This window comes from Nematolebias whitei, chromosome 8 (genome assembly GCF_014905685.2).
Source record: "Nematolebias whitei isolate Nwh7 chromosome 8, NemWhi1, whole genome shotgun sequence".
NCBI classification, from domain to species: Eukaryota; Metazoa; Chordata; class Actinopteri; order Cyprinodontiformes; family Rivulidae; genus Nematolebias; species Nematolebias whitei.
This window is the reverse complement of record NC_056505.1, coordinates 30,039,091-30,050,310: the sequence shown is the minus strand read 5'-3', so window position 1 is coordinate 30,050,310 and position 11,220 is coordinate 30,039,091.

Below are 11,220 nucleotides of genomic sequence, written 5' to 3'. Positions count from 1 at the left end.
CCTTGTGTAAAATTATACCAGTGAAGAAAATCTGGCTAATGTTTTATATACTCTTTTTTTTTTCTTTCTCTCTCCTTTTACATTCAGCTTATCTCTCTTTCACAAAAAGATGCATTACTTCTCTTCTCTCTCTGTTTTTTGTTCCCTGTTCATAGTTTTACCATCAAATAAACCTTTATCACATCCATTAGTGCTTCAAAACTCAAAATGGATGCATTCTCTTTGGGATAAAGATGTATGGTAATGCTGCATTATTTCTGGTGTTTGATCGTACAATGATATGGCCTTTCATAACCTTGTCAAGTGAGTTATGTCCCTCGTTGGATTCTGGGGTGGTTGGAGTCCAGGCTGTTCCTGACCGCAACAAGCTGAATTCTGGGTAAGACATTAACTTATCTTTGCCCCCTTGCTACAAACCACAATGCAGGGGGTTGTAATTTAGTAGTTTGCTGATTGATTGCTGTTTTTACTTTTTTACTTTTGGATGACAGAAATTTCAGACTTTGGCTTTCCAACTCCTTACAGATGGCCAACCATGCCTTTGAATCCGCACTGCAATTAACCTTTGGAGGAGAATAACAAACCAGCACAAAGGGGCACCGCAGCCTGGCTCAGCTGCTTTCATGTGGCTTCTGGGCTTGGAGTTGAAGGGAGGTGAACGTTGCTGACACGTCCAGGGCTGCTGAGGGGGGGTGTCTCACCTGAGAGTGGTGGGGAAGCTGTCACATCACCAGGGGAAGGGGTTGTTATGGCCCTTCAGAAGATTTAGCGCTCAGATTGGGTTTTAATAGGACATATCATGCCCTGCTGTTGACTCAGCCTGTCACCTGAAATGACCTGCAGGGCCGAGGATTCCCCTGGAGCTCAGTGATGTGTTCACTGACTGCATGCTGTTCCAACAAAACAAATCCTACCAGCTGCTTTCTGTCTCATCTCAACAGTAATCACCTTTTAACCTTTACCACAAAGGATAAGAAATACAAGCAGGCAAAGCTGTGGATCAACAGAGTTTCTCTAAACTTTCAGCCTTTGAGTAAACTGGTTCAATTGATGTATTTTTGTGTCACTATTTGAGTCCACATGAGAAACAAACAATAAATAAACAGAATAAATGTCACTATTTATAGCATATAAATATATATATATATACATATATATTATATAGCACTTTTCTATCTTATCAAGATACTCAAAGCACTTTACAATTTGTTCCCTCATTTACCCATTCATACAGCGCTCTACTTTATCCATAAAGAGGATAATCAGAGCTTCATCACATTCATACACCGATGGGACACACATCTGAGACAATGAGGGGTTCAATGTCTTGTCCAGGGACACTTTGGCATGTGACTACTGGTGGAATTGAACCCCCAACTGTTGCATTGGAGGACAACTGCTCTAACCACTCAGCCACAGCCGCCCCAACAACTTTTACTTTTTTTTAGCTTGTTGCTAAAATGTTTTCATCACAACTGTACACAAACAAATAACCGTACAATTTAAAGAGGACAAAGTGTTCCTTTTGTTATTATTGATTGAGAAAAACCTTTGATTTGTTCAGTTTCAAGTAAAAGTGAATCACACTAAAAATTGTGTTGGGAGCTTTAGTCAAAACAGCTTAAAATATTCATGCAAAGTGGTGTCTTTCAGTAGGTAAACAATTTAGTTTTGAATTGTTTTTGTGTATTTAACTGTAGCCAGTGTTTCATTGTTTTGTTGCTTTAAATCATTTTTAAGCATCGGAGATAATTTCACTTGTTAATTTATCATTTCCAAGAATTGTCAAAAGATATGCCCCTTTTTTGAGGAGGAGGAGGAGGAGGTAGAACCACCAAAATATAGTTTCTTTAAAGGGACGGTTCAGACTTTTTCAAGTAAAGTCTTGTGGAAAGGTTATACACAATTATATCTCAGCTGCTGTAGAGAGCTTGAACAACCTGAGTTTTGAGAAAATGTTTATTTTGATCAGATTGACAAGTTCTGAGTTGAGATAGAGAACTTTACTAATTGGCTTTTATGTACGTGAATGTTCCTGCAAAGTGCCCTGAGACAACTTTGTTGTGACTTGGCGCTACATAAATAAACTGAATTGAATTGAATTGAATTGAATTGAATTGAATTGAAGAGTTGGACCTCTCACTTGTTCTGCTCTATATTCAAAGAGCTTTTGTCATTCTCTTAAAATAACTTTCACTGACTATTTGATAAATTGCTTCAGTGGCACAAGAGCACTCAATCATTTCTATTTCCCAGAAAAACATTTTGCATTTCACAAAGAGGAAAGCTGAACAGACCATAGATGTGTAACTGTCGAGTCCTCCCCCGGGCTGTCTTGCTGGTTGCACAACTCTTTGCATTAAGTTGAGTAACATCACAATTCTTGCAAGCTACTCACTTTGTTGTTTTAGAATGATTGCTGCTTGTTCTGGATCCAAAACATAATGATTTTAATTATTATCCACTCATTGTTTTTAATCAATTTGTCAATGTCTGAAACAAAATGCTACTCCGATTTCACACAAGTCACACCTCTTAAATAAAATGCTTCATTCACGTAACTTTACTGAAATATGGTTTCACACAATGAGCCCCCCACCCCTTTAACAATGGCTCTGTGTATATTTCACCATGCAGGGAAACAATGGCAGCCTTGTGAGCGCTTTCTGTGTATTTCTGTTAAGTGACATTTCAGAGGAACAGATTCCTCTGAATGCATCACAATCTCAATAAGATTTTTGTGTGTGAAATTTTGAGCCCTCATTTGAAGGGAAATAATCACATTTCAGATTTCTATCTGTCCTGATGATATTTGACTACTTCCTTCCATCGTGCAGAACGTGTTTTATGTGTTAGCGTGTTGAATTCACTGAGAGAGGTTTTCACATGACTCCAAGCTGTCAGTGGGTGGGAGGTGGCGAATATCTGGACAGTAGCTCTGAACTGTAGACAGACTGCTGCTCTCTACCATCTGTTCTCTATACATGACACATATACAGTATGATATGTATGACAAGCAAACACATCAGGCCACGTTAATCCTCAAGAGCTGCAAACAGAGCTGCAATGAAATGCAAACACTAAATAATACTGTATAATTAACATGTTCAAAAACTGATTCTGAATGAAACTCATCTTTTCTTTTATATCTTTTAAAAAATAAAACCTGGGCTGCAGATCTATGATAGACTTTGTAGTCGTGTCATCTGATCTACAGCCATATGTTTTGAACACTTGGAAGATAAGAGAAGCTGAGCTGTCAGCTGATCACCACCTGATGGTGGGTTGGATTAGATGGAAGAGTAGAAGAGGAAGATGCTGGACAGATCTGATAGACCCAAACAAGTAGTTTGCTGGGAATGCCTAACAGAAGAACCCTTCAGAACTTTGAGATTTTTGTTAATGAAAAGTGCATTACAAATTAAATTCATTATTATTATTATTATCATTGAAGACAGATACAGATAAGACCTATAGGAGGTTTGAGGCAGACAGGTGTTAAGAACAAGAAACAGTGCTCTTTATTGCTCGCACCCTGTTCTTTCTATAACTTTATTGGGGTTTTTAGAGGTGGGCTCCGGTGCAGCAGTAACAATCTTATGTATGTAGGTTTTCCTCAGGAACCACATGCAGCAACAATCCATCTGTATGCAGTCTGCTGTAGTGATAGCATGTGCTTACTTTACTGCAAAAACCTAAGTTGTAATGTGAACTTTTCTTTCCGGGTCCTGATGAATTCATCTCCACTCCAGCCTTGTTTTGGCTCCTTGTAAACATTCAAGTCCAATCCCAATTCACCTCGTAACCTGACTCTTATGTTTTGCACCTAAGTTTAGTGGAGGCAGGTGTCCCAGTAGGACACTGAAGGGTCAAGCTTTCTCGCTCTTCAAAACAGACATTTTTTTCAGGGAGACACCAAGTTCAGGGGTGCCAGATACATAAAGCAGATATCCCCCCCCCCCCCCCCAACAACCACTGCACTGCTTAATGTCATTGTACTGGTAGTAGCTGAGAGTCATCCTCAACATATACCCTGGGTACAGATTACACAAAATCTTTATTTTAAACTATACCATGCAGTTCTGCATTTCTTCACGAAATGCCAGTTAGATTCCATGTATGTTCTCTGCAGCAGTGCAGTGAGCCAGAGGTTTAGGTTTTATTTGTTCTTCTCATTCTTGCTCACTCAGAGCAATGCACAGAGAGCCAAAACAAACAAACAAACAAACAAACAAACAATTAAACTAATTAAAATCATGTTTTTCTCACACTTTCCATAAACATGCATTTGAATCAAACTCATTTTGTGGTTTTATTTCAGCATTTTCATTTATCTGGATGCAACAACATCTGCCTTATTGAGTCTGTAGTTGTCACTTTTCAGCTATTTTGGTTCATGTTTTGCAGAAGAGCAGTGCTTGTCAAACAACAGTTTTTGTCTATGTTCCATCACAATGTTGCACTCTGTACAAATCTGTTTTCTACCATGTTCAAGGTCAAGGTTCTTTATTGTGATTTGCATCATATATGGTACATGTGGTGGGACAAAATTGTATACACAGGGTCCGAGTTACAGCCAACAAAAGTATAAAATGTAAAAGAAATACAGTAATAAGATCTAAACTAAGAAATACGCTAAACTAAGAATACACTAAGTACTAATGGCCAATAATAACCTAATAACCAATATGCTGAACAGAAGCATGAACATGAGTCTATGTGAGCAGATGAGTACAAATGAACACAGCAGCATTAAATAAATCAGCAGCATGAGATCAGCAGCATGAGATCAGCAGCATGGATAGTCAGCAGCACATATCAACAATCAAGTGGCACTACAGGGATTTTTTTTTTCTCTCACAGTGATAATCTTGATTAGTTAATGTAATACTTTAGGGAAACTGACTTGCATGGATTTTTAGTTGTAATATTTTATGGCAGATGTGGACTTTTCCATCTTGCAGGCTCAGATTCCAGGAAGTAAAAGAAGTCCAGCGGAGTAATATGAATGGTTAAAATTGCAATTCTGATTGAAAATTGAAGGAATTGGTTGATTTTGCATTATTAATTTCTTTACTGGAGGGACTAAAAAAAGCATCTACCTCTGCTTGTAAACATGACACTGTACAAGTAACACTTAGCTGTTAGTTGCATCTTTTATCTAAAACATCCTAAAACTGTTCATTTATCCAAGCTCCGCTCAGCTACCAGTGTGTTGTTCTTTCTTCTACCAGCAACTCAAAGAGCATTATTTATACTGTTACTGATAATCAAAGCTTTTTCTAAAGTTAGCATTCATTTAGTCTGCCCCTCCATGTGAAGCTCGCCTCTGGATGTGCCCAAACTCAGCAGACAGCCTCTGCTTCCAGTCAGACACACCAACAACACTTTACATAAACACCTACAACCAGAAAAGGCGCCAACCATTCTGTTTGTCTGTTGCCTTCACAGCCACCTCATTCATCTGTTTATGTTTTTATACCTCCTCCTCTTCAGGTTGCCTCAGTCCTTCAGTGCACCCCCATTCCTTTTCTCTCACTCACGGCTTTTTTAAAGAGTCCCTGTGTGTATAACTGGAATTGACAGCATGGCTCTGCTGAAACCAAATCCTCAGACTGGGAGTGAAATAGGGAGTTTGCGTGCACCGCACCGGGGGGTAGGGACGAGATCATGTAGGTTTATGGAAGGTCACGGCAGAGTTCACCTGACACCCTGACCCCTCTACAGATCAAACGCATGCGAGTGCCTTAAGGTGAATCCCCAAAGCTCTCCTACAATTTCTAAAGTTATGTAAGCATCTCTGCTGGGGGGTCCACCTCCTGGCCTGAAGCAGCAGCTCTGCCTTCAGTCCTGACCTTCTGTCCCATCACAGTCTTGTGACTGTAGGGCACAGAGATGGGGGTGGACATTTGAGTTGTGAGGAAAGTGACTCCTGGTGCCAGTGTTGGGTTTCAGACTCCACCTCAAATGTAAGAAGCAAAGACTCTGCTCTGCCTCTGTCATGCCAGCAAGACATAAATGTGAGGAGGGTAACTAGAGTAAAGAGAAAAAGTATAAGAGAAAAATTAAAAAGAGGAGAGATCAAAAACGAGAACCATCAGCTTCATAAACATCCTCGGTGCTGCTGAGCAGAGCTCGAGACCTGACCACCACTGGCAGCCCACAAACCCAAACACTGAGGGAACGCTTCATTTTGGGACCGTGATGGTTTCTGGCACTAAATTCTAAAATTTTTATTTATTTCTAGTTTGTGCATAGCTTGTTATTAAACACTGGTTTTGAGTAAACACATTTTCGCCTCACGAGCTCGGGTTAGGCTGCTGTAGGGATAAAATCTTAACAGTTTGCACGTGGTCGAACGACTGGCGCCTCAGCCACCAGCAATTACACTCTGCCACTTAATGTAAAAGTCTGGTACACTGTAAATGCAAACTTCAGATCAGATCATAGACCCTTTAATTAACAACTGCTGCAATGTATATTTAGGGACTTGCTTATAGATTTGCTGTAAAGTTGGTACACTCTTGTGTAAAACATATGTGTCAAACTCAAGGCCCGGGGGCCAAATGTGGCCCTCGTTGACATCTTATCTGGCCCTCAAGATGATATGTTAAATGTAAAATACTTCTATCTCGCAAATTTTTTTAGTAATCTTTGATTATGATGTTGAAAGCACAACAGAGAACACCAAATGAGACCACTCAAACTCTTGTTGAGGAAACTGTGATCAAGAAAAGATGTTGGGTATCTGATTTGAGTTAATGTGGATTCTGAAATTGGCCCTTAGTTTGAAAAATAATAAGCATGAAAAAAAATTGAAAATCTGAACAACTGGACCATATGATGTGGTTGCTGCTATGCATCAGTGGAGAGGCTGTTTTGTGAAAGTTGTGAAACTTTCTGTTTTAAATGGCTCAACTCAGGAGAAGCAGCTCTTCAGAACAAAACTCAGCTGTACACCTCGAGGGTAAGAAATACACATTTTAGGGCTCAAATGATCAGAGAAGACATTGTATGAGAGGGAAAATGATGCCATTTACATTAAAATAAAACTTTAAACACAGGAGGAGGTCTCAAATTTAAGCCTTTTAGGCCCTGTTTTCACTAAGCTGTTTTTAAGTGAAACAAGAACAATTCTGCTGTGTTTAGGTTGTTTGTGTACTTGACAACAGCGATTATTTCTCTGACACCAAAACATTAGGAATCCAATTTTCGAAGTGGAATGTTTTTGAAAACTCCCGACATAGTTTATGAGAAAAAAACAAAACTTGTGTAACAATGGCGAACTAATGACCTGGCATGGAAACTACAAAGAGTTCAACGATCACAGCATTACCATGTGAACGTGCCAGTGTTTTACGATCAACATCAGAAAATCTACAATGTTAATATAAAGTTAATATAATATTAATATATGTTAATATATGGGCAGCACGGTGGCACAACTGGTAGAGTCGCTGCCTCTCAGCGAGAAGGGGACCCTTCTGGGTGGAGTTTGCATGTTCTGTCTGTACGTGCATGGATTTTCTCCGGGTACTCCGGTTTCCTCCCACAGACCAAAAACATGCATGTTAGGCTGATTGGTAACTCTAAATTGTCCCTAGGTGTGAGTGAGAGAGTGAATGGTTGTTTGTCTCGTTTGTCTCTATGTGTCCCTGTGATGGACTGGAGACCTGTCCAGGGTGTACCCCGCCCCTCTCACAGTAATTGCTGGACATGGGCACCGGCGACCCCTGTGACCCAAAATGGAAGAAGCGGGTAAAGATAATGGATGGATGGATGTATATAATATTTCTAGAGGTTGTTCACACCTACCAGTAAATATGGTCTTGATCTTTTTTTTTTCATTCATTCATTCAACCTTTATTTAAACAGATAAGTCACACTGAGCCTCAAACACTCATTTACAAGTAAGACCTGGTTGGACAGACAATAAAAAGTGGTGAAAAATAACACATAGTGTTTGGAGACAACAACAAAAAAATTCCCAACACGCTTTTAACCTCTGTTTGAAGGTCAACAGTGCATGAAAAATAATCTTGCACACTAGCACATAATGACACCGATATTACGCGTTGTGGGGGGTGCAAGGATGGTGAGCATGTCCAGAGACAACACACAGAGACACTGCAGAGTTCAGATAAAATCACTCAGTTCAAATAGTTCCCTCTGGAGAGGTTTGTACTCACTCGAGGGGTGCCGAGGACGGATTCAAAGAGTCCTGAAATGAGGACAGAATGTTTCTTTAGCTGTGCCCCTCTGAAAAGTCCATGAAAATTCCTCGGTGGGGGGGAGGGGTAGAGCCATCATGTTTACAAAATTTCCAGGTGGGTTGAGATAAGATGGCCTGTCAAGGCCAGTCAGGGAGCCAAATTCAGATAAACACGATTGTTTTGGGGACAGGCAGAACTTTAATGACATCTACCTTGAGTCTATATCAGTTCACTCGATTCCGAAACGTCCAAGTTACATGGCCACACCAATGGACTGTGCCTGAGAATAATCCCTGAGATCTGATCCATTCTGCCAAAAGCATTTGAGTCTGGGTGCTCGAGGCACAAACCAAGCCATCATAAGGCAAGCAGCATGATCGTGTCCAAATTTGCTGCTGACGACTTCCTTGATTGTAGTGTAGTGTAGTGTTTATTTATTTATTTATTTATTTATTTATTTATTGTTTTTTTTTTTTTTTTACATTCAGGGGCCCTGACTTTACTTTTTTAGATTCCTTGATTGTAGATAAACCAGGAACCAGACAAATCCAAAAAGCAGGCACCAGTTATCATAAATCCAATTATATGTGTCCTTAAAATCCACAGATGACAACAGAGACAACATGTCATCAAGTCTTCCAAGTCGACGAGATAGTCAGCTGCGTGCGTGCCAACAGGGCAAATTGGCTCACCTAAAACCTGTCTTCTCTTTGAAGAAATGTTATCAATTGTGTTGAGCGACAAACCGACAAAATCCAAGTCCATAATTATGATTCGGAAGATTTGTAGAAGAGAGGCTCTAAGCAGTTTCACAGACAGGACAGAGCAAAAGCAAAGCAAAGAGGGAGAGGAGGAGACGTCCACCCTTGACAAGAGCAAGTGTTGAAGTGTTAATCTAAAGTCTTCATTTAATCCAAAATGCTGCTGCCAGAGTCTTAACTGGAGTTAGTAGGAGAGATCATATCTTTCCAATTTTAGCTTCTCTCTATTGGCTCCCTGTCAAATCCAGAATTAAATTCAAAATCCCACTTCTAACCTACAAAGCCCTCAACAACCTAGCTCCATCTTATATTTGAGATCTTATTGTTCCATATTTTCCTAACAGAGCACTTCACTCTCAGACTGCAGGCTTACTCACAGTCCCTAGAGTTTCCAAAAGCAGAATGGGAGGAAGATCTTTCAGTTATCAGGCTCCTCTCTTGTGGAAACAACTTCCAGTTTCTGTCTGTGAGGCTGACACATTGTCCAGTTTTCAGACTGGGCTTAAGACTTTCCTTTTTGATAAATCCTATAGTTAGGGTTAGCTTGTTATGCTGCCTTAAGCTTACTGAGAACAAAATTGACCTAATTTCCTTAAATGAATTGTTAAAACTGAATAGTTTTCATTTGATACTATTTCTAGCTTAACATGTGATTCTTGACCTGCCATTGTGTATCTGATCCTCCTTCCTATTCCTACTAAACCCAGCCGGTTGAAGCAGATGACCGCTTGTCCTGAGCCTGGTTCTACTAAAGGTTTCTTCCTCATGAGGGAGTTTTTCCTTTCCACGGTTTCCTACATACTTGCTCAGGATGAGAGTTCTGTAATGGACTTAAATTCAAAACAGTCTGCTCCTTAGATAAATGTTAAATTATTATTTTTATAAATGAATATTTCTTTTCAGTGCCCTGAGGTGACTTCTGGTGTGACTTGGCGTTATATAAATAAACCAAATTGAATTAATCTTACAATGGAGCAATAGCCATTTCTAATTAACACCATCATTGATCTGATCAAAGCATTTCTTTAATGTGAGCCTGGCTATCAAAGACCCTAACACCTTAAAAGTGGGAGAGGAGTGGATTTATTGCTTTCTTTTCAATTGCTGAAGCTGTTATAAGTCAGTACTTTGCAATGTAAGTAAATTGTCTTTGTTGGTGATCGTGGGGTCATTTTGTCCAGTAATTCACCAAGTAAATAACAACTGGTACATGTGGGATCTTGATAAAATCTGATTTTCACAGAGTCGTCGCTGGAAGTGTTAAAATTTGATCAATTTTCCCGCATATTTTGAAAGTCCTATCAGTGCCTCATGAGCTGGACCAGGTGTTGTTACAGTGGAAGACAGTCAATGTTATTTAGTAAATTGGCTGATTAAAAATTAATAATGTTTGTTTTATAGATATACATACTACAGATCTTATTAAAAGATGTCTATGTATTTTGTCATTAAAAAGACAAGCTCAAAGTACTAAATATCAATCCTCTGGAAACTAAATGGGGTGCAGGAATTCAAGTCTGGATCAAATTACTTGCCATACAAACTTAAGAGCATTTCTCACTGGGATGTGACTGTTGAAGGCAAAATTTAAAGAAAATATGCCAATTTCTACTTTGGATCAGAATGAATGATATGTTGGCACAAATTCTCTGAAATTTAGACCAAGCTTTGATCAAAGTTTTCATTGACAACCAAAAATAATTTCTTTTGCACATGTTTTGAACATTCCAGGGACGCAAATGCAAAGCTCTGTGACTCAGACAAGGATATTGCACTTTTCAAGACATTTTTGAAAGTCTGTTGCAAATGTCATTATTAACTTGTTGCCTAGAGAGACTACCTGGAACTTGGTAGTGCCAACCATCCTGCCATCGTGGTTTAGTTCCTCTTACAGCCTCGGGCTCAGGATCTGACCTGTCATGGCGGCCTTCTCCATGATCCTCCATCTGCCTGCACAGTCTGAACGCTATGGAACAGCTCGGTTCCCCGGGGAAACCTTGGATGTTTTGTGTCTGCCAGACCTGGTTCTGGAGGGCAGTCATCGTCCGCTGGTGCATTCGTTGTAATCATCATGTTGCTAACGGGGCCATGCTTCTAAAAGAAACACTGCTAACAGAACCACACTGCTAACAGAACCACACTGCTAACAGTACCATGTTTCTAACAGCACCATGTTGCTAACAATACCATGTTGCTAATAGCACCATGTTGCTAACAATACCATGTTGCTAACAATACCATGTTGC